This window comes from Lemur catta, chromosome 2 (genome assembly GCF_020740605.2).
Source record: "Lemur catta isolate mLemCat1 chromosome 2, mLemCat1.pri, whole genome shotgun sequence".
NCBI lineage: Eukaryota > Metazoa > Chordata > Mammalia > Primates > Lemuridae > Lemur > Lemur catta.
Genome location: NC_059129.1, coordinates 2,885,095 through 2,911,427, shown reverse-complemented (window position 1 = coordinate 2,911,427; position 26,333 = coordinate 2,885,095). Strand labels below are relative to the sequence as shown.

At 38.7% G+C, this 26,333-nt stretch overlaps 1 protein-coding gene across 3 annotated transcripts in view; it reads left to right on the top strand.

Moving 5' to 3' along the window:
* The window catches only part of LOC123632318 (CREB binding protein), a 133,562-nt gene that overhangs the window by 28,309 nt on the left and 78,920 nt on the right, over positions 1-26,333 (top strand). The gene's annotated exons all lie outside the window — the stretch shown is intronic.

Below are 26,333 nucleotides of genomic sequence, written 5' to 3'. Positions count from 1 at the left end.
CCTGGACCAGCAACATCAGCACCCGCTGGGAGCTGTTAGAAATACAGGTCTCCAGACTCGGCAGTGGGGTAGAGGCCACACTCCGGGCTTTAACAAGCCTCCAGGTGGTTCAGAGGCCCCCGGAAGGTTGAGAGCTGTGCTAGGGAAAGGCCTGGGCAGGGGTTTGCAGCCACCAGCCTTGCAGTTGCCGCCTAGAGTAGGAACTGAACTTGGAGAAGAGGGGAAAGCAGGTGCCAAGATAGATATGAGACAGCTAAAAAAGATGAAGGCTGACAGGGAAGAAGAGCACAGAGAAAGAAATACAGGCTGATTCCTTTTGAAGCGCCAAACACTGCAGAAGTTCTGTGACCAAAGGCTTCTAAACTATAGCCACCAGTGCACCTATTTCAAGCAGTGGAATTCAGCACATTCCAGAACAGAAACAGATTGGGCTGTTGTTTGGATTTGATTAGTCTCAAATAAGGGTAAGGGAGAAATAAGAGTAGAAATACAATTTCCCCACAAGGTTGATGACAACACTGAGGGATGGATGTGAAATCCTGTGGCTGTTGTAGGTAAGGAGAGGAATTTTTTTAACTTAAGAACTAAAACTGAAGTAATTCTCAACATTGAAATTGCATTTATCTCTTTTGAAATGTTAGCAGAGGAGAACATGAACTTAAATTTTGCTTTTACCTGGCATTTGAAGGAGGGTCTGTGTATGGGGGTGTTTTTTAGGATCAGATTGCAAAGGGATTTCTCATGCGTTTGTAGTTCCTGGATAGATGAATATTTGTCCGTTTTCCTAATTCACTCATCACTCCACTCCTTTCCTGTTTTTAAAAACTCTTTCATTTTGGAGAATTTAAATCATGTAAAGAAGTGGACATAATATCACAATGCAGTGGTTCTTAAACTTTTTGATCTTAGGACTCCTGAGTAATCAATCTTAGCATTTATTGAGCACCCCAAAGAAATTTCTTTAAAATGTATGTTATATTTCTTAATATTTACCATGTTAGATACTAAAACAGAATTTTAAAACACAAGTACACATTTCATTAGCTGTCCAGCACAGTGGCATCACACATCACAGAGCATCTGGAAAACTCCAGTGTGTTCTTAAGAGAGAATAAGAGTGAAAGAGACAAATCAAATCATGTCTTAGTATTTATGGAAACAGTTTTGCTATCATGGCCTCCCTGTAAGGGCCTGGGATCCTGGACCACACTTGGAGAGCCTTTGATAATATGTAAAAGTTAGACTCTGTAGACCTAAACACACGGCCATTATCACATGTAAATAAATGAACAATTTGATCACATCATCCAGTAATCTCATGTCATTATTTGTTTTTATAGATTTTTATTAAAAATCTGAATAACCCATATTTCAATCAGTTAATGTAGCTCTTAAGAATCTATTAGTTTGTAGGATCCTTACAGTTTATTTGTTGAAGGAAGTGTTGTTTTGGTTGTTGTCTGCTTTCTGTCCTGTGGAGTTTCGTCTAGGGGTTTGGATTTTGCCGAGTGTATCTGTAACACATCATGTTCCCCTGTCTGCGCAGGTTTTTCATTCCATCCTGGGGTTCCTTTGTACAGAGTGATCTTTCAAAATACCACTTTGTGAATGTTCACTATATGGAAAGTAAGCCACATCAGTGTGGTGGGGGCAGTCTCTCATTTCCCATAGGTATCCCAAAGCAGCTGACGGGAGGAGGGAGACCAGCGTTTTTGAAAAAGTAAGAGCAAGAGACAAGTCCCACTTTAAACCATTTCTTCTCTGTAACATGATAGCAGGGCCAGCTAAGATTTTGAAATGCATACAGAGAAAAAGAAGCTTTTTTTAAAAGATAATTTTGTTTTAAAAATTATCTTTACAAAGAAAATACATATTTCCTATGAAATATGTCAAATAATAGAAAAAGAGCTGTCCTTCTCCTTACAGGTAATCACTTCTATATAAATACTATTAACACACACCCTTTAAAAATACAGAACGAAACCAAACTATACAAGCACCTTGCTGTTTTACTTGACAGTGTACCCTAGATGGCTTTCCCTTTCAGGGTAAAAGAGGATAAAAAAAGATTTTTTATTTTCCTACTGATAGCAAAGTATTCCATTATGTGATACACAATAATTCATCTAATCCTCTGATGTACATTTGGATTGTTTTTGACTTTTCACTAGTACAGAAAATGCTGCTGTGAATACGTGCTTGCATAGGCATATCCCCATGCATCAAGGAACAGAGTCTGAAAAGCAGAATTAATGAGTCAAAGACTTTGTTACAAGTTTTGTTTTTAGAAAGTAAACATGCACATGGTTTAACAACAAATAACTATAAAAAAACCCAAAGAAATAAGAACTGAAGAGTTAATCTCCCTTAATTTTTGAACTTTAAGGCAACTGCTGTTTCTTATCTGTCTTACCAGAGGTGGTCGAGATATACAGAGCATAGAGACGAGTGTGTGTGTGTAGGTGTCTCCCCTAGACATAAAGAGTAGCATAGCACGACATCTTCTGTGAGCACAGATACTCCCCTCCCCACCCACCACTTAATAGTCCAAGTTGGAAATCGTTGTATGTTCCGTACAGCTGTCAGTCATTCTTCATAGGTGCAGTAGTAGTCCCTGATTTGGGTATATCTTAATTTACAGGACTTGTGCCCAGTAGGCTGAGCATTTAGATTGCTTCTAGTATTTTGCTGTTGTCTCAATTTTGCTTTTAATATATTTGTACATACATCTTTGTACAACTGAGTATATCTGCTGGATAATTTCTTGGAAGTAGAAATTCTGGATTAGAAGATTGACATTTTTAGTAAGCATAGTTACGGCCAAATACTCTCCAGAAATATTGTGCAAATTACCCCTTCACCAAGAGCAAATTAAGTCCCTATCCAAATCCTCACCAACACTATCTATTATCATCCTTTTACTTATTTGTCATTCTGTTAGGCAGATTTTTGTCGTCTTTGTTAGGCATGTCCTTTCATAAGTTCATGGGCATTTGTATTTTACTAATTGCTCATATTCTTTGTCCATTTTTATCTTGAATTGTTTCCCATTTTTTTCTTGTTGGTTTATATTAATATCCTTTGTATATTAAAAGTTTTAAGCCTTTTAATAAATGTTTTTCCCATTTTTTATTTGCCAAAGTCTGTATTACCGGGAATATGGTCACGTAGGTTTACAATATGACAGGGATTGTGTTTTTACCAAATGTATGTTTTCAGTTTTTATAGAAACAAATTTTTCCCTTTTTTTTCCTTTATGGATTTTAGGTTTTATGTCACATTTAAAAATACTTGCCCTATTTCAAAATTATGAAATATTCTCTGGTATTTTCGTCTTTATTCCTTGAATCTTTAACTTAGTTTATTTTGACTTGAAGAATGAGATGTAGAGATCCAGCAGTATGTTTCCAAATTGTAGTCACCTTAGTGCCACTTATTCAGATATTGGTAATCCATCTTTTTTCCCACTGATACGATATGCTATTTTTGGTATATACTTTATCACTTTTCAATTATACAGGGTTTGGGTCTAATTCTGGGCTCTTTCTTTAGTTCCAGTCATCTTTGCTTGTTTCCTGTGCCAGAAACTTATTATCCTAGTTATAAAATGAATTTTAGTATATGACTGCACTGGTTATTCTTTCAAATGTGTGGTTCTCAGCTCTAGCTACACATCACAATTACCTGGGGAGTTTTTAAAAAGTGTGATACCTAAACCCCCCTGCAGAACAATTAAGTATGATCTGGGCATTATATGGTGTGGACATTAATGTAGTGAGTGTACAGTTTCTCAGATGATTTTCATAGCAGCAGGGTTGAGAACCACTGTTTCAGATGAACTTTAGGACTGTTTTTTCAAAGTCTTAAAAACAAATTTTGAGATTTTGGTTGGAATTGTACTGAATCTTGTAAATCATTTTAGGAGGGATGTGGCATTTTAACAGTTTTGTGGTTTCCTGAGGTGTCTTATCCTATCCATACAAGTTATCTTTTCGTGGTGTCTTATATTGCTCAGAAGCATAGTATAGTTTCTTTTTCTAGGTAATATATTTTATTGTTTCTGGATATATTATGGGTTTTTTGTTGCTATTGGGGGCAGGTTTTTCTATTTCATTATCTAACTGGCTGCAGTTTTAGTGTAGGAAAGAGGTTGATGTGTGTATGTCATGCTGATGATTTGGCCACTTCATGGGATTCTCCTATTTAATATGTTTTCAGGAGATTCTCTTGGGTTTCCCGAGTAGATAGTCATCTTTTGCATTATTGATACTTTTCATCTTCTCCTTGCCAGTATTTGTACCAATGTTTATGTACTTGGGTATCCTGTCTCATATTTGACTTAAATGGAGATGTTATCTAGCATTTTATTACTAAGAATAATTGAGCTTTAGTTTGTGATCAGTAGTATATTTCTTTTTAAATTGTGGCATAATCTATTCCTGTTTTATCAGATGTTAGATTTTATCAAATTCCTTTGTAACACCTATGGTGATTACCTTGTGATTTTTGCTTTTATTTGACAGATTACCTCAGTAGGCTTCCTAATATCAAATTGAACCACCCCTATAATTGTAAAATTAAAAGTTAATATATTGTTGAATTTTAATTGTTAGCGTTTCATTTAGAATTTTGTTTCTTACTAATCAATAATGACCTTGATCCGTAGTTCTTTTTCTTCTTTGTCAGGTTTATATTGATGTTATGTTAACTTGGTCAAAAAGGATTTGGAATTTCTTCACATGTATTCTCCAGAAGTTTAAATAGCATTGGAATGATGCCTTCCTTGAAGAACTGAGAGATTTTGCTGGACAACTATGTGGGCCGAAGCCTTGCTCCCCTCCCCCCACCTCCTCTACCCTGGGAAGTGACTTAAGATCTTCAACAAGATCTTGCTGTTTTCTGTAGACATTGGCCCTTTTAGGCTTTTGGTCTCTTGGGTCAATGTAGTTTTCTTTTAGAAAAGTCTAAATTGGCTGGGTTTGTGGCTCACACTTATAATCCCAGCACTTTGGGAGGCCGAGGGATTACTTGAGGGCAGGAGTTCGAGTCCAGCCTGGGCAACATATTGAGACCCCCATCTCTACAAAAAATAAAAAATTAGCTGGGCATGGTGGCAGGTACCTGTAGTCCTAGCTACTTGGGAGGCTAAGGCAGGAGGATCACTGGAGTCCAGAAGTTTGAGGCTGCAGTGAGCTATTTTGCACCACTACACTCGAGCCTGCCCTTGGGTCAGTTTTACAGTTTATATAGATATAGATAAAGTTGGTTGTTTTTTTGAGAGAAGGTCTCTCTCTGTTGCCTGGGCTGTAGTGCGGTGGCATCATCATAGCTCACTGCAACCTCAAACTTCTGGGCTCAAGTGATCCTCCCACCTCAGTCTCCCTAGTAGCTGGGGCTACATGGGCATGCTACTATGCCCGGCTAGTCTTTTGTTTTGTTTTATTTTGTTTTTTGTAGAGATGAGGTCTCACTATGTTGCTCAGGCTGGTATCGAACTCCTGGCCTCAAGGCTTCCTCCCTCCTTGGCCTCCCAAAGCGCTAGAATTACTGGCATGAGCCACTGCACCCAGCCCAGTTTATATTTTAATAGAAAATTCTTTTCATTCAGTCTTTAAAATTTGTTGACTTAGAGTTGTGCAAAAATTCTTACAATTCTTAGACATTCTTGATGTTTGTGATTATTTCCCCTTTCTCATTCCAAATTTTGTGTTACTTTTGTTTTGTTTTGTTTTGAGACAGAGTCTCACTCTGTTGCCCGGGCTAGAGTGCCACGGCGTCAGCCTAGCTCACAGCAACCTCAAACTCCTGGGCTCAAGTAATCCTCCTGCCTCAGCCTCCGGAGCAGCTGGGACTACAGGCATGTGCCACCATGCCCAGCTGATTTTTTCTATATATTTTTAGTTGTTCAGCTAATTTCTTTCTATTTTTAGTAGAGATGGGTTCTCACTCTTGCTCAGGCTGGTCTCAAACTCCTGAGCTCAAACGATCCACCCCCCTCGGCCTCCCAGAGCGCTAGGATTACAGGCGTGAGCCACCACGCCCGGGCCCAAATGTTGTGTTATTCTTGAAGAAAATATTTAGAATAGAAAAAACTTAAGCCATTTTAACAATGTGGCAATGTTAAGGCATGATATGATTTTAAAAAACAATAAAATAAAACAATTTCTCCATTTCAACAGTAGCAAAACTTGATATTTTCTTTTTGGGGGAGCACGCTCTCATTTTCTACTGAAAATAACCCAAACATTTGTCCTCTAGAAGGAAAGCAAAAAAGATGAACTTACATGGGATTTAGAAGCCACATAGGCAGTCAAATTACTCTCCTAGCTACAGGTGTTGCAAGATACTGCTGTGCCCAGAGAAGATGGCAGAAGGAACCCAGAAGCTGGTAGAAAGAGGAAAGTGTTGGGATGTTATTTGGCTAAGGGGTCCATGATAAAAGTTTGCTTTTGTGGTCTTAGAAATCCTTTAAGTTCTTTCTTTTTACTGATAAATCTGAAAAGGGACCAAAATAGTTTGTACAGCAAACCTTCTTCATAGGAGGTTAGATTAGGCCTTTTTTTTTTTTTAAATAAGGTTTTTGGGGATTTTTTTTTTTTTAAGAATATGTAGAATATTTAGAAAACAGGGCTTGATTTTGCCTGGAGCTCTTCTTGGATAAAGGTTTTAAATTAGTTCCAAATCCCCTGGATTCAAATCAGCCATCATTTTGGTCAGATACTGCAAAGTAGTGGTTCTCAAACTTGAGCATCCAGTAAGATCACTGCAGGCTTTACATGGGATTGCTAGCCCCTCCCCAGATTTCAGCAGGTTGTGCTGGTGCTAAGAATTTGTGTTTAATATTTCTAACCACTCCCAGGTGACCCTAATTGTTCTGGTCAGAGACCACATTCTAAGAATCTGTGCTCTAAAAGAATAGATTAGCAAAGTATAGTCAGGAAAGAATTAGTTGAGCCATGTTGGCTTTTGTTAAAGGAATGACTAGTTAATCTTCTCCATTTTGGATAAATAATTGGGAATTTCTAATCTTTAATGGCAAGAAAAACAATACTGTATACTTGTCTGATGCTTTTCACTTTTTTGTGTAATGTCATCTGATCCTTAATAATGCAGAGAAAATTAGGAAATTTGGTATTAAGTACATCCTAATTTGATCTCTTTTGAAAGATCACAGCAAAAAGGTTTATAGAATGAAACTATACAGTGCAATGAATTAATACAGTGTATTGTGGGGTGCAGATAGGTACTGTGGGCACAGATGTTTATAGAAATATTAAGTAGTCTTGGACTGGCTCAGTAATCTTACTGTAACTTTAACGGCAGGTGATTATGTTGTTCTGTACAATGTGTGATTCAGGACGTGTCTACCTTCTCATCATAATCGTGAATTCATTTCTTTTTAAACTTCTTAATTAAATGAGATTATATGTGTATATTAAATGGACTGAGAGTGCTTGATACATGTAGGAGTCGCAGCTGCTCAGGCTGCCTTCTGCAGATGCAGTACAGCCAAGTACTTCAGAGCCCAGCCTGGAAACTGGAATAAAGCTGCCTCGGTTCAAATCCAGGCTCTGCTCATTATTAGCTATGGCAAAATTACTTAACCTCTCTGGGTTTTGGTGTTTTGTCCTTAAATGAGGATAATAATAGTACTTGCCTTTGAGAATTGTATCAGTTAAAAGGGGATAATAATATGTGTCTTACAGAATTGTGCTGATTAAATGAGATGGTGTATATAAAGTTCTTGGCAAGGTGGTTAGATTTACTGAAAACCTTTCAGAGAAGATGGAGAAGTGAGCTGGCTAGGTGCTTTGCTACATAAAGGATTTGAGATAGCCACAAAACATTTGAAGTGGGAATAAGACTGCTTTTCTAATGTTTTCAGAAAACACTTTCTAACAATAAAAATAGTTGATGTTTATTGTACAAAATTTGAAATCACAGAAATGTCTAGAAATGAAAATGTTGCCCATAATCCTATCACCCAGTCATACTTGGTGTTAACTTTCTGAAGTTTTCTCTACCAGTCTTTTATCTATAATTATGTATCTTTTTGTCAAGTCAAAGTTGGAGTCCTATTTCTTTTTTCCAGTTAACTTTGTAGCTGATTATTTTCTGTGACACAAACAGAATGTTGCATAGTAGCAATGATGAAGTCTTTTATTTGATATGTCTCCGAGGTGTCTACTTTGAAGAGTAATACAGGCATATGTTGCTTAATGACAGGGATACGATCTGAGAAATGTGTTAGGTGATTTTGTTGTTGTGGGAATATCACATAGAATGTAATTACACAAACCTAGATATGGTATAGCCTAATACACACCTAGGCTATATAATAGATAGCCTATTGCTCCTAGGCTACAAACCTGTACGGCATGTGAATACTGTAGGCAGCTGTAATACAATGGTAGGTATTTGCGTATCTAAGCATATCTAAACATAGAAAAAATACAATATAAAAGATAAAAAACAGTATACCTGTACAGAGCACTTACCATGCATGGCCCTTGCGGGACTGGAAGCTGCTCTGGATGAGTGAGTGGTGAGTGAATGTGAAGGCCTAGGACATTACTGTACACTACTGTAGACTTTATAAACACTGTGTACTTAGACTACCCTAAATTGATGTAAAATTATTTTTTTTCAGTAATAAATTAACCATAGCTTGCTGTAACTTTTTTACTTTAAAACTTTTTAATTTTTTTAACTTTTTGGCTTTTTAATAACAGCTCAAAACAAATACATTGTACAGCTGTACAAAAATATTTTCTTTATAGCCTTATTCTGTAAGCTTTTTTCTATTTTTAAAATTTTTTATTTTTATTTTTTTTTACTTTTTAAACTTTTTTATTGAAAACTGAGACACAAACACGCACATTAGCCCAGGCCTACACAGGATCAAGATCATCAGTATCACTGTCTTCCGCCTTTATGTCTTGTCCCACTGGAAGGTCTTCAGGGACAGTAACACACATGGAGCTGTCAGCTCCTGTGACAATACTGCCTTCTTCTGGAGACCTCCTGAAGGACCTGCCTGAGGCTGATTTACAGTAGCCTTTTTTTTTTTTTTAAAGTAGAAGGAGTGCATTCTAAAATAAGGATAGTACAGTATGTATATAACAACAGTTGTTGGTTATCATTGTCAGGTACTGTACATAATTGTATGTGCTCTACTTTTATATGACTGACAGTGTAATAGGTTTCTTTACACTAGCATCACCACAAACACAGGAGTAATGCCTTGTGCTATGACTGAACAGCTACTACATCACTAGGCCATAGGAATTTTTCAGCTCTGTGATAATCTTATGGGACCACTGTTGTATCTGTAGTCTGTAGTTGACTGAAATGTCATATGTCGCACGTGACTGTACCTGTGAGAAAAACCAATCATCTTTGTTACTTTATCAACTGAAGGTCATCTATTAGCACCTAGAGTTAAAGACCTGCCTACATTAATTTTTGAAATATTTTGTCATTTTACTTCTATTACTTTTGGAGATATAATTTACATAGCATGAAATATACAGATCTTGCATTTGTTGAAACCCATAAACCCATGTAAGCTGCACCCCTGTTAAGATACAGGACATTTACCCTAGAAAGTTTCTTTGTACCCTGCCTTCCCTGACCCCCACCCCCACACCCTGGCGATCACCATGTATTGTTTTGTCTGTTCTCAAACTTCATATAAATGAATTCATACAGTATGGTGACTTAAAATATGTACTTTTTTTTTTACCAGGCTTCTTTTGCTCACAACATATTTTTTGAGATACATCCATGTTGTTGCATGAATCAGTAGTCCTTTTTTAAAATTGCTGAATCATATTCTATCATATGAATATATTAGTACCATAATTTGCTTGTCCATTCTCCTATTGATGGACATTGGGGTGGTTTCCAATTTGGAGCTGTTATGAATAAGTCTTCTGTGAACATTTTTGTATAAGTTTTTGTGTGGACATAAAAATTTTCATTTCTCTTGGATAAATGGGAATGAAATTGACTATATAAGGAGGCGTCCGTTTCTGGCCTCTCTAGTCTAGGGTCTATAAAATATAGTCCATGAGCCACATCTGGCCCATGACCTGTTTTTTACAGTGTGCAACCGAAGAATGGGTTTTATATTTTTAAAAGGTTGTTTGAAAAGAAAAAAAGAATCTGGGGTGGAAATCATGGGTCGCCTGCAAAGACTATTATTTACTAACTGGACCTTCACAGAAAAAAATCTGTCAGTCTCTGCTCCAGTCTATTCCATTGATCTAGTTGTCTTTTTCCTTAGTTTGCTTTTTAAAAAACTTCTGAAGATTTTATTTTTTTAGAGCAGTTTTAACTTCACAAAATGAAGAAGGTATAGAGATTTCCCGTATGCATACCCACTACCCATTCATGTACAGCCTCCCCCTTATCAGCGTCCCCACCAGAGTGGTACAATTTGTTGCAATCAATGAACCCTACATTGACTCCTCATAATCACCCAAAGTCCATAGGTTACATTAGAGTTCACTCTGGGTGTAGTGTATTCTATGCATTTAAACAAATGTATAATGTCACGTATCCATCATTGTAGTATCATACTGAGTATTTTCATTGCCCTAAAAATCCTCTGTGTTCTACCTATTCATCCCTTCTCCCCTCCCCCAAACTCCTGGAAACCTCGGATTGTCTCCATAATTCTGCCTTTCCCAGAATGTCAAATAGTTGGAATCATAGTATGTAGCCTTTTCCGATTGGCTTCTTTCACTCAGTAATACACCCGTAAGTTTCCTCTGTGTCTTTTCATGGCATTTATCCATTTACCTCCCGAAAGACCACTTGGTTGCATCTAAATTTTGTCAATTATGAATAAAACTGCTATAAACATTTGTGTGCAGGTTTTTGTATGGACATAAGTTTTCAACTCCTTTGGGTAAATACCAGTGAGCACAATTGCTGGATCACATGGTAAGAGTATGTTTAGTTTTGTAAGCAGCTGTGAAACTGTCTTCCATGGTGGCTGTACTGTTTGCATTCCCACCAGCAGTGAGTGAGAGCTCCTGTTGCTCCACATCCTTGACAGCATTTGGTGTTGTCAGTGTTCTGGATTTTGGCCATTTTAATAGGTGTGTAGCGCTATCTCATTGTTTTAATTTGCATTTCTCTGATGATAGATGATGTGGAACTTCTTTCATGTGCTTATCTTCCATCTGCATATCATCTTTGAGGAGATATCTGTTATGGTCTTTGGCCCATTTTTAAATTGGGTTTTTGGTTTTGTTTTTTTTTTTGTTGTTGTTCTTCTTTTGGGTTTTTTTTGGGGGGGGGTGTTTTTTGTGGGGTTTTTTTGAGATGGTGTTTCACTCTGTCGCCCAGGCTGGAGGGCAATGGTGTCATCATAACTCGAACTCCTGGGCTCAAGTGATTCTCATGCCTCAGCCTCCTTGGTAGCTTGGGCTACAGGTGTACATCACCATGCCTTGCTAATTTTTTTTTTTTTTAATTTTTTAGAGATGAGGCCTTGCTTTATCACCCAGACTGGTCTAGAACTCCTGGTTTCAAGTGATCTTCCTGCCTCAGCCTCCTGAGTATTATTGTTGAGTTCTAAGAGTTCTTTGTATATTTTAGGTAACAGATCTTTATCAGATATATCTCTTAGAAATGTTTTCTCACAGTCTGTGGCTCATCTTCTCATTCTCTTGACATTGTCTTTGAAAGAACAGAAGTTTTTATTTTTAATGAAGTCCAATTTAACAATTATTTCTTTCATAGTGTACTTTAGTTTTACAGTAAGTATTAAAACCAGGTTTAGTTTGTTTTCATTTGTTTAATTTCTAGATTTTGGTTCATAATTTGATTTGTTTGTTGCTTGTATAGAGAAATATAATTGATTTTTCTTTATGTTGTATCCCATAACCTTTCTAAACTTATTCTTTTAAGATGTCTTAGAATCTTCTGGGCCATGTTGTCTGAGCATACAGATAGTTTACTTCTTTCTTTCTAATCAGTATGCATTTTATTCATTTTTCTGGCTTAAGGCCCTGTCTAGGACCTTCAGTACAACGTTTAATAAAAGTAGTGGTGAGTGTGTATCCCTTGTCTTAATGTAGCAGAAAGCATTCAGTCTCATTATTAAGTATGATGTTAGTTATAGGCTTTTGATACCCTTCATTAGGATGAGGAAATTGCCTTCTGTTCTTAGTTTGCAGATCCTCTTGATCATAAACGATTACTGAATTTTGTTACATGTCTTTTCTTCATTTATTTAGATGATCATAAGGGTTTTCTTTATTCTGTTAATATAGTGAATTACGTCCTTCTGAATGCTGAACCAACCTTGCATTACTAAGATAACCCCACTCGATTGTGAATTATTATCTTTATTTATTACTGGATCAGACTTATTCAAATATTGTTCAGGATTTATGCATCTGTAGTCACGCACTGCATAATGACATTTTAGTCAGCGATAGACTGCATATACATGACAGTGGCCCCATAAGATTATCGTACTGTATTTTTACTGTAGTTTTTCTATATTTAGATATGTTTTGATACACAAATACTTAACATTGTGTTACAGTTGCCTACTGTATTCAGTAGATTAATATGTTGTACGGGTGTGTAGCCTAGGAGTACTAGGATACTCCGTATAGCCTAGGTGTGTAGTAAGCTATACCATCTAGGTTTGTGTAAGTACACCCTGTGATGTTCGCACAGTGACCAAATTGCCTACTGTCTTGTTTCTCAGAATGTATCCTTGTCATTAAGCAAAGCATGACTGTTTGTTCATGAAGGATATGGGTCTATAATTTTCTTTTATTGCAGTGTTCTTATTTGGTTTAGGTAACAAGAATATACTAGCTTTATAAAATTACTTGGAAATTGTTCCTTCTTCCTTTCTTTTCTGAAAGAGTTTATCTAAGATTAGTATTAGTTATTTCTTAAATGTTTGATAAAATTCACCAGTGAAGCCATCTGGGTCTAGAGTTTTCCTTGTGGGAAGGTTTTTAATTATGATTCAGTTACCATATTAAGCTATTCAGATTTTCTACTTCTTAAGCTAATTTTGGTAATTTCTATTTTTTCAAGGAATTTATCCATTTCATTTGAACTCTTGAGTTGGCATAAAGGTGTTCGTAATATTTCCCTACTTTTTTTGTTTTTCTTTTGTCAGAGACAGGGTCTTGTTCTGTCGCCCGGGCTAGAGTGCAGTGGCATTATCATAGCTCACTGCAGCCTCTAGCTCAGGCGATCCTCTGGCCTCAGCCTCCCCAGTAGCTGGGACTACAGGTGTACACCACCACGCCTGGCTCTGTTTCTGTTTTAATTTTGTAGAGATGAGTGTCTCGCTAAGTTGCCCAGGCTGGTCTTGAACTCCTGGCCTCAAGTGATCCTGCCGTCTGAGCCTTGCAAAGTGCTAGGATTACAGGCATGAGCAACCACACCCAGCCCCTACTTTCTTTTTAATGCGTGTGTAATTTGTAATAATGTTCAGAGTCCCCTGTGTTTTCTCTCTTGTTTTTCCCTCATTAGTCTAGGTTAGAGTTTGTCCACTTTATTGATACAAAAAACGAACTTTTGATTCTGCCAATTTTCTTTTGTTTTCTGTATCATTTATTTGTCTTAATTTTTTTTTCTTCTGCTTGTTTTGAGTTTTCTTTGTTCTTTCTAGCTTATTAGGGGGTAGAAGCTTAGATCATTGATTTTAGACTTTTCCAATACTAACATTTGAGCAATAAATGTCCCCTTAAACCATATGCATCTCTTCATTTTCTTGTTCCTGAGTCGAATAGTTTATAATAAACACATTAACATAAAAAATTTCCCCGAAATACTGTTCTTAATTGTATCTCATAAATTTTCATATATTTTGTTTTTATTATTTATTTCAAAATATTTTTATGCTTCATTTAATATTTCTTCTTTGACTCAGGGATTATGTCTAAGTATGTTGCTTAATTTTTAAATATTTGGGAATCTTGTAGACATTTTCTTGTTGGTTTCTAATTCCACTGTGTTCAGAGAACATGCTCTGTATGATTTTTGTCCTTTGAAATTTATTGAGACTTGTTTTGTAGTCCACCAAATGGTTTTTCATAATAAATGTTCTATATGTGCTTGAAAAGAATGTGTACCCTACAGTTATAGGATGTATTGTTTTGTAAATGTCAATTAGAGTAAGTTGGTTGGTTGTCATCAAATCCTTACTGATTATTGGTTTTTTGGTCTATCAGTTACTGAGAGAGTAGTATTAACATATGTGATTACAATTACAGATCTGTCTATTTTTTTCTTTTAGTCGGAATGAAATCTACTTGTTTCATGTGTTTTTTAAACCCTTTTATTAGGTGAATAAATACTTTGGATTATTTTATCTTTCTGATAAATCGAGCCTTTTATCATTATGAAGTGTTCTTTCTTTTTGTTAATATTCTTTGTCTTGAAGTCTACTTTCTCTCATATTAAGGTAGACTCTCCTACTTTCTTATGATTAGTGTTCTCCAAGTATATCTTTTTTAATTTTTTTTTTGGAGACAGGGGCTTACTCTCTCGCTCGGGCTAAAATGCAATGGTGTGATCATAGCTCATTGCAGCCTCAAACTCCTGGGCTCAAGTGATCCTCCTGCCTTAGTCTCCTGAGTAACTGGGACTACAGGTGCGTGCCACCATGCCTGGCTAATTTTTCTTTTTCTTTTTTTTTTGGTAAAGACCAGGTCTCCCTTCTTGCTCCGGCTGGTCTTGAACTCCTGGCCTCAAGCAATACTGCCTTGGCCTCCCAAAGTGCTAGGGTTAAAGGCGTGAGCCACCATACCTACCTTTTTTCACCCTTTTAACTTGTCTGTGTCTTTACATTTAAAGCACATCTCTTGTAAACAGCATATAGTAAGATCTTGTTTTTAATTTTTTTCTGACAAACTTAGTGTTTTAATTGGAGTGTTAAGTTTTTTTTAATTTACATTTAGTGTTGATAATAGTTGGATTTGGGTCTCTCATCTTGTTTGTTTTCTTTTGTCTTTTTTTTTTTTCCCTGACATGTTGATAGTGGGATCATCTTGTTTGTTTTCTGTTTGTCCCTTCTGTGTTTTGTTGTTTTTCCTTCTTTTCTGCCCTTCTTTTAAAGGCTAATTCCAACATCTCTGTCATCTCTGTGTCTTTTTCATTTGCAGTCTTTGATTTGTTTAAATATAAAATTGCTTGTTATGGCTCACAGTTTCCTGCCTCTTTGCTTGTCCAGTAATTTTTGACTATGTAATGGACGTTGTGAATGATAAATTGTTGAATGTGGGGTTTGTTATCTTCCATCAGAGTGTGTTGAGTTTTGTTCTTGCAGGCAGTTAATTAGATCAGCTTGATCCTTTCAAGGCTTGTTTTTATACTTTCTTAGGGCAAGTCTTGAGGACCCCTTGCTACTTAGACATAGTCTTTTTGTAGTCTCAGTTCAATTCTTGGGGTGTTCAAGGTCTTGAAACTCTGGCTGATCAGAACTTTTATGTCTCCAGCACTGTGCCACCTCTGGAATCTTTTCAGTTCACAATTCCTTAGTAGTCCTGCACACCTAGGCACAGCTCTCACAAGCTCTGAGAGATGCTGGTGATGTGGTTGTGGTGTGTGATTGCACCGGGAGGCCCTCTCCATTTTGACAGTGTAAACATACATTGTGATGTATAACGGGTGCCCCAGAGTGATTGTATGTTTTACACTTTAAAAGTTATCTCTCTTATTTTCTGAATTGTCTGAGGAATAAATTCAGTGTAGAAACCTGGGAAGTACTACTTCTAACTTTCTTAATATAAATGGGTCCAAAACATAACTTCAAGGACCAACCTTTCCAAAATATTTTTGCTATATTTTTAAAAGAGTTCCATTTACAAACGACCGTAGACAGTAATTTGCTGTCCATCCGTCACCGAGTTAAAACATCTAAGGGTTTTTATGTTGATGACCATGTATTATTTTTGGCATTTTTTGAAATTATATATATGACTATAGCACAAAATTTCAGTATGATCCTGGTATGAGCAAGGATAACAATTACTATACTTATTCTTGCTGAATTATATTCTGGTAAGAGGAAGATCAGGAAAGGACATGCTCGTTATACTGGGCACTGTGCTGGATGCTTTGCAAACATGATCTTGCTTCATCTCATTTTCAATAACCCAGTAAAGTGGGTGCCATATCTGTTTTACACGAGGAATAAAATATTTTGAGCCACTTTCCTGCCTATCTAGGAAATTATTCAAGGTGACACCTGTTAAACAGTGGCAGACTTTTACTTAAAATTCACCTATAACTGACTCCAAAGCCTATATTTTTTCTACTACACCATTTTGTTTGTAATATAACAGGATTCAAACTGTGGTAGGGGAGTACATAAGATCTTATTTTCTCGGTATGGATAAGGTTCTCCCCCCATATAGAAAATGTATAGAACAGATAACTTGGAGAGTGAGTCTGATTTCCCGATGAGTATTTTGTCATTTGAAAGGATTTGCTGCTTAGACCTTTCTAGAAACTCACCGTTGTATAACATGAGCTTTGCCTATGGTCTGATTGGGCTGTGGCTCTTAATCTGAAATATTAATTCACCAAGCAGTTTTTGTAAGGCCCATAAGGAAGTTGATTTTTCTGGCTAGAAAAATGTGTGTTTACCTTACATGCAAGAGGCCAGCATAATTATAATTTTTCTTAAACATGAATTTAAAAAGTGATCTTGCTTCTTAAATATTTTTCTTATATTTTGATAGCAAAGAAAGGTTTGATTTGTAACTTTCTGAGTTGTGTTTTTACTTTCAAAACAACACAAAAGAACAAAGCATTTTATAACCAAAACCTGTGTTTTCATTAGTCAGGGTTATATCTATTGATATTTATCATATTTTACTCATAGTTTTATTTTATTTTTTTTTAGTATACTCGGGTTTTATTTTTGTTTTTAAGGAAATGGGGTTTTGCTTTCTTGCCCAGACTGGAGTGTGGTGGCTATTCACAAGCACAATCATGGTGTACTATAGCCTCGAACTCAGGGGCTCAAGAGATCTTTCTGTCTCAGCCTCCAGAGTAGCTGGCACTACAAGCATGCTACTACCATGCCTGGCTAAGGATACTGTTTTTTAGAACAGTTTCAGATTCATAAACAAATTGTAACATAGTACAGAGGGGTCCCATATCTCCTCCCCATCCACCGCCACACACAGCTTCCCATACTGTTTACGTCTCTCATTACTGTGGTACATTTGTCAAAATTAATGAACCAGTATTAATAAATTATGATTAACTAAAGTCCATACTTTAATCAAATTTCCTTAATTTTTCCCTAATGTCCATCTTTTGTTTTAGGAGCCTGTCTGTGATTCCATGTCACATTTAATTGTCATGTCTCATTAGGCTCCTCTTGGCTGTGACATTTTCTCAGACTTTCTTTGCTTTTTAATGACCTTGACGGTATTGAGAACTGGTCAGGTGTATTGTAGGATGCCCCTCTATACAAATTTGTCTGATGTTTTCTCATGATAAGATTGGGGTTATGGGATTTTGTAAGGAAGATGGTAGAGGTCAAGTGCCATTTTCATCATGTCATATCAAGGGTACATACTGTCAACGTGATCATCGCTATAGCTGATGTTGCCCAAGGTCATCTGGCTGAGGTCATATCCCTTGGGTCTTCTTTTTCTCTTTCCATATCATCCTCTTTGGAAGGAGTCACTGTGTGCAGCCCATACTTAAGGATTGGGGAGTGATTCTGTACTCCTTTAAGGTAGAGCGTCTGTCTAATTTATTTGGACTTATGCATAGGAGAGTCGTCTCTTCATAGTTTTTAAGTAAATGAAACCAAATTTAACTGACTAAAAATAGAAATTTCTTTTACATGATGTATATTCATCTTGCTTTTTTAAAAAACTTACTAAAATTCATACATATAGATTTGATTCATTTATTCTAACTTCTGTTCATATGACTGTGAATTCTTCTTTGTATTTTTTTCTATTCCAGTTTTCTCTATTATTCATGCTTTTGAAGGTACCCAGTGACATTCTAAAATGAAATCCTTGCTGCTTATAAGAAGTTCCAGTAGTGGGTATGGCTAGATTTCAGAAACAAGAGGTTTATCTTAGTAATTTTTTAAGTAAAGGCATACTCACAAATTGGGCTTTCTCCAAAGCATCTTTAATCATTGATTTACTTGGTAAAAGATGCATTCTGTGTAAAAATTACATTTTCCTTTTGGTTGTTGATGGCGGAGTGAGCCCCTGTCATGAAAGTTCTGGTGAGGTGAGTGTCTGGAGCACTGGATGCACCTGGTCAGAACTATGCATAGAGTGTTGGCGACATTCTCTTATTACAAAGTGCAAATTTATGTCAGTAGATTGTAATTCCAAAGCCATACTTCTGTGTACATACATCTGTGCATATTATTACATATTTTAGGGTAAGAATGTGGCACTTTGGTTTCTGGTTCTAAAAAAGTGGCACATAGTCTGAAGTAATGTGATAACAGTGGTTGCTTTGTTATTTACCCAAGTATTAGGCAATTAAATATGAAATGTCCAATTTCGAATAAAAAATATAGTTTATTGTATCTAAAACAAGAAGCAGTACAATTAATCAAAAAATGCTCCTAAACTGTGAACACAGTTTTGCCATCTTAATAGTAGCTTGTTTATGCCAGCAGCAAAGAAGCCTAGAGGGCGATTGGCGATGAAATCACAAAAGGCGTTTTCTGTGGCTTGATGAGAATTGAATATTTTTCCTTGCAAGAAGTGGTCCAAAGCCTGGAAGAAGTGGTAGTCAGTTGGTACAAGGTCTGGTGAATACAGTGGATGACAGAGAGTTTCCAAGTCCAGCCTCTGTAGTGTTGTTTGTGTGACATGTGATTGAGTGTTGTCTTGCAAGAGGATTGGCCTGTCTCTATTGACCAGTCTCAGCTGCTTAATCGCAAGCATCCTCAGCGTTTTGTCCAGTTGGTTGCAGTAGACATCCGCTGTAATCGATTGACCAGGTTTCATGAAGCTGTAGTGGATAATACCAGCACTGGACCACCAAACAGACACCATTAGCTTTTTTTGATGAATATTCAGTTTTGGACTGTGTTTCGGTACTTTATCTTTAGCCAACCATTGTGCCGAATGCTTGTGATTATCAGAAAGAATCCATTTTCATCACGTGTAAAAATATGGTGTAGAAATGGTTCGCCTTTATGTTGTTACAGCAAAGAAAGGCAAGCTTCGAGACGATGTCTATCCTGATGCTCATTTAATGCATGCGGAACCCATCTACCCAGCTTCTTTACCTTGCCCATTTGTTTCAAATGGTCCAATATTGTTGGAATAGTAACGTCAGACCTTGCTGCTAATTCACGTGTGGGTTGAGTCAGGTTCACTTCCACTACAGCTTTCAGCTCACCATCATCCACCTTACTCTCAGGTCACCCACATGGCTCATTTTCAAATCTCCAGAACAGAACTTTTCAAACCATCGACGTACTGTGCTTTTTCCTTAGCCACATCTTTCCCAAAGACTACATTGATATTTGGAGCTGTCTGCACTACATTGGTTCCACAACAGAACTCATATTTGAAAATAACACGAAGTTTTGACTTATCCAACAGATAAACAACAACAAAAATTGCTCTAAAAAAAATTTGAAAGATAATCACAAGCCAAACCAGGCGTTTGCAAGACTGAGGATGCACCTTCATAATAAAAATAAAACAAGAAGGGTTGAAGTGAAATGTTAGAGATATCAACTGTCAAACTTGGTACTTAAGGAAATTGGACTATTTCATGCTTAATAACCTCATAGAAACTTTGTGCCCTCAGTGATGAGCCTTATTCATTTCATGTGTTTCTGCCAAGTAATGAAGAATGAATTGAAAAACAAACCACCTTAAATCCTTCCTAGAACAAGGCAAAAGATAGATAATACTGAGAAATGCCAACTTCAAATGTTGTCTTGCAGTTATTAACTTTGTAAATTGTTGCAGTGAGGATGCATGCCTGCCTGTTTTCCATACTATCTATTCATTTTAGAGAGTCCAGTCTGATGTTAGAGCTTTCTGTGCTCTATTTTTGGAAAGAGATCTTAAAGCCACCTCAAGATTGCACAGTGCTTTGTGGTTTTCAGAGCATTTTCCCATGAGTTATCCCATTTAAATCAGTAACAGGAAGTCAAAGCAGCCCTGTGTGAATGGCGAGCAGAGTTGTATAATCTCAGCAGTGCATAGACACGGGGAGGCAAGGATTGGGGCATGGAGACAGACGACTGACCAAAACGTTGATTTGCAGCCGTTATGGGTGCTTTTTCTCCCGTAAAAACTTGGCACATTTTGCTCTGAGAATTCCAGTAGAACAGGAGATGCTGGCCTTCTTGGCGATTGTACTCTCCAAGCTGTCAGAATATGGTTCAGCCTAGGTGCTCTGCCGCTGCATGTGGGTTTGCTGAACAAAAGCGTGTGGAGATGATAGCAGCCAGACAGGAGGTGCTGGCTCTTGGATCGAGTCTGTCAGGATTTGATTGGAGAGATCCGAGCAACTTTCGCTCCTGTCCGTGGGTGGAGCAGATGTTCACCTTTGGTGACCAGGCATCGGCACTGCTCACTGGCTTACTCCTGCTCTTCCCAGTCTCGCTGTCATTTTAATTAATACTTTAAGCTCGATCACTAAAGCCCTAGCGAGATAGCTGCTCATCTTGCCTTATTGTCATGGATGTTTAGATCATTTGAGTAGAGACAGACTTTGAAACTGCCAGAACAATGATATCCAGGCCCCTCCAAAGGTGTCCTGTCCTGTGCTTGCTCAGAGCAAGGATGCAGAGCAGAGTGCTGTAGCCACGGTCAGCTAAGTGTTACTGTTGGGGTTTAACTGATCTTTGCAGGCCTGGCTAAAGTGTGACCTCTTGAACCCTTTGTCGGCCTCCTGGGCCAAGACCCTTCTCCCTCTTCAGACTCCATTTAGCTGTCAGAGTTGGGGCCACCTGTTGACAGCACACATCTAATTTCCTTGTGGCTTGTGTCTCTTACCTTGGGCTTGGAAGAACGTGGCTCTGCATGCTTCACCACCCCTTGGTCCCTCCCTCCTGGAAGACGCTTAACAGACATCGCTTTCCTGGGTGAGTGTGTGCGTTGCCACAGCCTTTTCAGCTTCCACTGTCCCAAAGAGAAGAGCATCACTGCTGAGAGAGAGTGAGAGGCGGGCAGGTGATGTGATAGTTGCCGGGTGGTCTCCTTGCTGGAAATGTCTGCTCCTTGAATAGGCACTTTCCAATTATAAGTGTGCCTCACTGTCTAAACTGGGGTGAATACATTCAGGCAAATCTCTCATGATGCGGTCTCTTGCTTGTCACTCTCTGAAACTCAGGCCAGATAGATTCTGATGAAGTGGTGTCCCTTGTTGTCTGAACTTTGAGCCAAAGAGTTCAAATAGCGGGGATAATTATACCTTTGTTGCACCAAGAACCAAACATATGATTTCTATTAGAGCAACATACAGCTTTTCGTATCCTGATTGAGTGTTGACCATGTTTGTTTCTCTTTTCCTTCCTTCCAACCTTCTCTGTGAAGAGTGGTGGTAGATGTCTTGATAGGAGTGGCTGAGTCTCATTCACACTTTTTTCTCATCATGTGTATAATACATTAGAGCAAAGTGTGACAGTGTACAGCCATGTTACAACCAGGGTGAATTTGATATAAATTACCACCCAGGAGTAATCTCTGACAGTCATAATCAGTTTGGTCTTCGTAGTTTTATTCAATGTCTGATGACAGCTTAAATTAATATTTTAAGTACAGCTATGCAGCCAAACAGGGTCTTCTTGTCACCGTGGGCAGTCAGAATGTTTGAGTAGAGGATGACTTTTAAAAACAACTTTTCTTCCTTGTGATAAAGTGAAGTTTTGTGTAGAGAATTTGAATAACAGAAAGTATTAACAAAAAAAAAAATTCACCTATAAACCTTCCAGAGCAATTGCTATTAAATATTTTGTTGTTTTCCTTACTGTGTGTGTGTTTTGTAGGGATTATACATCTGTATCCTTTTTTTTCTTTTTGATAATTTGCAAAGAGCATTTTCTGTCAGTAATCAGAGTGACTTTGTGTAGTAGCAGAGCTGTCCCCTAACCCCTCCAGTCGTCACGTTGATTTGCAGCCCGAGTGAGGCACAGCCTGCAACGCATCAGGCGGCCCGAGCTTCCTCAGCGTCTTGTCCCTGCTGTCTCCCAACTGCCATCACTAGTCAGGAGGACTCTATTTAGGAACGTTTTACTGTGCCAATTATGTTTTTGTTAGGACTTTTCACAACTCAGTTTTGGTAAGAGGTAGAGCCACGTAGGTTTTAAAACAACAGTGTGTCTCTGGGTGTGCTTTATGCTTTTAGATTTATAGCACTTGATAAGCTGGGCAGCGCCTTCCTTTACCCACTGCAATCTCCTCTTGCCGCTGAGGCCCTGGAGGTTCACTGTGAGGAGCTGACATGGAATCCCGAGGTGTTCTCACACCTGCCTCCTGGAGCTTGTCCTGAGCTTCTTCCTGCTCCCACATTACAGCTGTCAGCCTGTTTCGAGGACTCTTCACTTTTCCTGCCTCAAAGTGGAGGAGGCACAGAGTTCTCTGAACTGTCAGCTTTCTTCCTCCTTTAAATTTTACTAGAAATAGTCATGACTGCCTTCCTTAAAGCCTTCTTTGCAAGTTCTGTCCCATCTTTATTTCTCCTTTTTATGAATTCTTGCATTACCTATGCACATTTCCTTGTCCCTTTATCCACCCCTTCTATGTGTTCTTTTTGTCATTTGTTATCAGTGAGTGGTTTGTAAATCCATGGAGGAAGGTACTTCCCTGCTTGACCTAAGAGGGCCTTGGGTAAATGCTTAGTTCACCTAGTGACTTAAAATCTCTCATCTCTACTCCATTGTGCCGTAGCTGGGCTGCAATGTAAATTAAATTTGTTTTCATAAAGATTCACTCTTTATAGAATAAAATGCTTAAAAGACACGTCGTCCAAGTGAAACATGACAGGAGTTGCTAAATACTTTGTACCCATCTTCCAGTTGGGATTCTCAGTCCAGGGCAAGCATGCAGACTTGGGGGCTGCGCGCTCTCCTGAGCGCTTTCCGAGTCGGTGACATGTGAGAGTTGAGTCGGGTTAGAGGCAGACGCTCACCTGCCTGGGTGCTCTGGACAGCCAAGTGCGGTCTGTGGCAGTGTGGTCGGTGGTGTACTTCTCCCTGTTCTCCCTGTGCCAAGTTGAGGTACTGGAAGGATTCCAGGAGTAAGCTGGTGATAGCAGACAACTGAACACAGCCATGTCTTTCCATGAAAACTGCTTTTCTTGGCTTTCTTCCAAGAATGGTAGGTTGCCAAGAGAAAATGCTTTGGCTTTACAAATGATCTGGCCATAGTCTGGGTTAGTTCTAGTTCTTATGTCATTGAAAAGAATAAATATTTCTGGCTCTTAAATTATTTAGCAAACTTTTGTTCCGGACATACTGAACTGTGTTGTTTTTACACACCTTATGTGAATTTGTGGTTTTAACTGTATGCCACTGTGTGAAGAAAGACGCTGAAAAACTTCAGCTTAAAAAATATGTCAGGTTAGGCTGGAGCCCATGTGCTGCCATGTCACGGCCGCTGCGTGTGAGCGGGAGTTTGCCAGTTTTCTTTTTTGTGGGAGTGTTTGTTCTTACTCAGTTCTTCTATGTTTTGGGTTAAATTTCATCTCAGGAATGTTAGGCTAGGGTATTTTGATCATATATCGTTATTATTTATAATATATTTTAAGTTTGAATTGGGCATTCTGAGTTTATTGTTTTTAAAGTTATAGCATAATCTAGAATGAAAACTGGAGACATTTGTGACTTACTAGGACAATGAGAAAATCATGCTCTCTTCCCAGTATTTCTACAAGTAGCAAACACACAAGATTGTGTTTGTCACAAGTGTTTCTAGTGTTTCTCTGAAACTGTCTCATAGTTAAATGCCAGTAATTCCGGCTGGCTTCTCTACATGTGGGAGCCATTCCCCACCACACACATTCTCTGAAGAGTGTCCCTTTATTTCATCATTGTCCTAATCATAGTTAGGAAAGAAATTACACGTAGTGTAGGATGATTCCTCCCCAAACCGCCTCCCTGTCCTCTTTGCCCTTTTGATTGTCATTGTTGCCATCATCGTTGTCATACACTAGGCAACACTTGCAGCACTTACTGTGCATCAGCGACTCTTCTTAGTGCGTCACGTGTGTGAATTTGTTTGATCCTCACACAACCCTAAGAAGAGGTGCTGTTGTCTCCATTTTCCAGATGATAAAACTGAGGCGCAGAGGGATGTAAGTAAATCACCCGAGATCACGCAGTTAGGGCATGACAGAGCCACCATTCAGACTAGGGAAATATCCCCAGAGTCCACATGGTTGACTGCAAGGGCTTACTGCCTCTGTGAATGAAATCGTATTTGTGGCTGTGTTCCAATAAAAATTGTGTTTGTTTGTTTTCTCAAAAGCAGGCATTGGGCTGGCTTTGGGCCACAGGGCTGTAATCTGCCACCCCGTGGTCTTTGTGGGTGGAGCCTGTGTCTCTGTCCAGAGCTACTTGTGCGAGTCCATGTGCTTGGAGGAGACATGGTTCTGCTTAAGGAGGTGATGGGCCTTGCAGCACAGGGCAAGGTCCCTAGACTGGGAATGTGGAGAACCTGGTGGTGAGTTCTCGACCTGATTAGTGTGTCCCTGAGCTTTCTGGGGGACCCTTTCCTCGTCTGTGAAGTGATAGGTTTTTACTAGATACTCTTAACTTGATGATTGTCCCTGGTAAGCTTATTGCCGGAAGTCATTATTTTGTTTCCTCTCTGTATGTTTCTGACCAGTATCAGTGACCCCCTCAACGCATGCACAAAGCCCGCTTCCTCTGAGCACTGTGCTGTGTAGTGTGGTTTGCAGTGTATAGTAAGGTGTGAGGAAAACTGCTGAAAGTCAGCTTTTGAAAAAACAACCCGTTTAGTGGTCTCATCGAAACCACATCAGACTCAGTGCTTGTTGCCACTAAGAGTGTTTGTTGGCCTGGCCGAGTCCAAGTAAAATCCTGCATGCGCCGTGTTTCTGACTGTGTTCCGCCTTCCCTCCTGCTGGTCACACAGTGGGTCCCGTCAGGCATTTAGCTCCCAAGTGGTTATGGTCGGACGCTTCTCAGGAGTGTATATTCCAAGAGGACCTTTGGAGATGAAAACCAGGGGAATTCGTTTGTGATGGTGGTGGGTCTCATGAGTGGTTGATGTCTCTGGAAAGGGACTGTCTGCTTGCAAAGGCTCCCACGTATGGCGTGGGGTTGGGTGAGGTCAGAGACGAATGTGCCATTCCCTGAGAACTTGGAAGCATGCTGGGGGTTTGCTTCCCCAGGAGGGCAGCCATTCTTAATCTTGAGGAGATCTTAGGACCCCCTTTGAGAATCTAATAATGCATCTTTCCCTCAAAAATGTACATCACAGAAAATTTTGGACAATTGTCACCACTCAAACTCCCCCCCCCCGCCATGGACTTCGCAGGCTGTTCCTGGCCTGTTGTCTCATCCCAGGGGAGTATGGACTCCTGACAGAGGGGAGCTACAACCTGTGTTGTGCGTAACTGGGAAGAAAGTGTTTTTCTGTCTCCTTGTCCTACAAGGGAGCAAGAAATGGATACTCCGCTTGCTACTTTTGTATTAATAGAAACCTGTTCTGGGGAGAAACTTTCATTAACCATGATCCCTTCTATAACCTTTCAGTCTAAATTTCCTTTCAATATCAGTGTTCTCTCTCTCCTTAAACCCCTTAATTAGAAAACCCCTTGGATTTCAGTTTACTACCTTTTTTTTTTTTTTTTTTAAAAGAAAACTAGGTCTTACCTGACATGGTGAGTTAGGTGAATAGTAGATATATTCGTCTGGTTAGTGTAATGGAAAGAATCTTTCTGTCTTTAGGGAGCCTGGAGCTTGTTTTCTTATTATAATAATATTTTGATAGTTGTCACATCATTACAAGTAGAAAATGGTATTATTTGTCCCACACACTGAGGGTAAACAGGAGGCTATTTGCAGCTAGAGGTGACTGCTGAGCCTGATGGATCAGTAATTCAGTGCACAGTGGGAGGCTCTGGGTTAGGGCATGGATGGGGCCTTGCACCAAAGCCAGGGGGTTGCTGGCCTAGGAAGTGTAGCACACAGGACCTGTTTATAGCCACACGGGGCTTCTGTATATGCTACAGTCAGATACTCTGTCATCATTCTGTAAAAACCAATTCCGAAGGCCTATTCTTGGTCTGCTCAACTTTTCAGCATGGGCAAGTGAATTGCCTGTCTCTTCTAACTGGCAGCTAAGGTCCTTATTTGA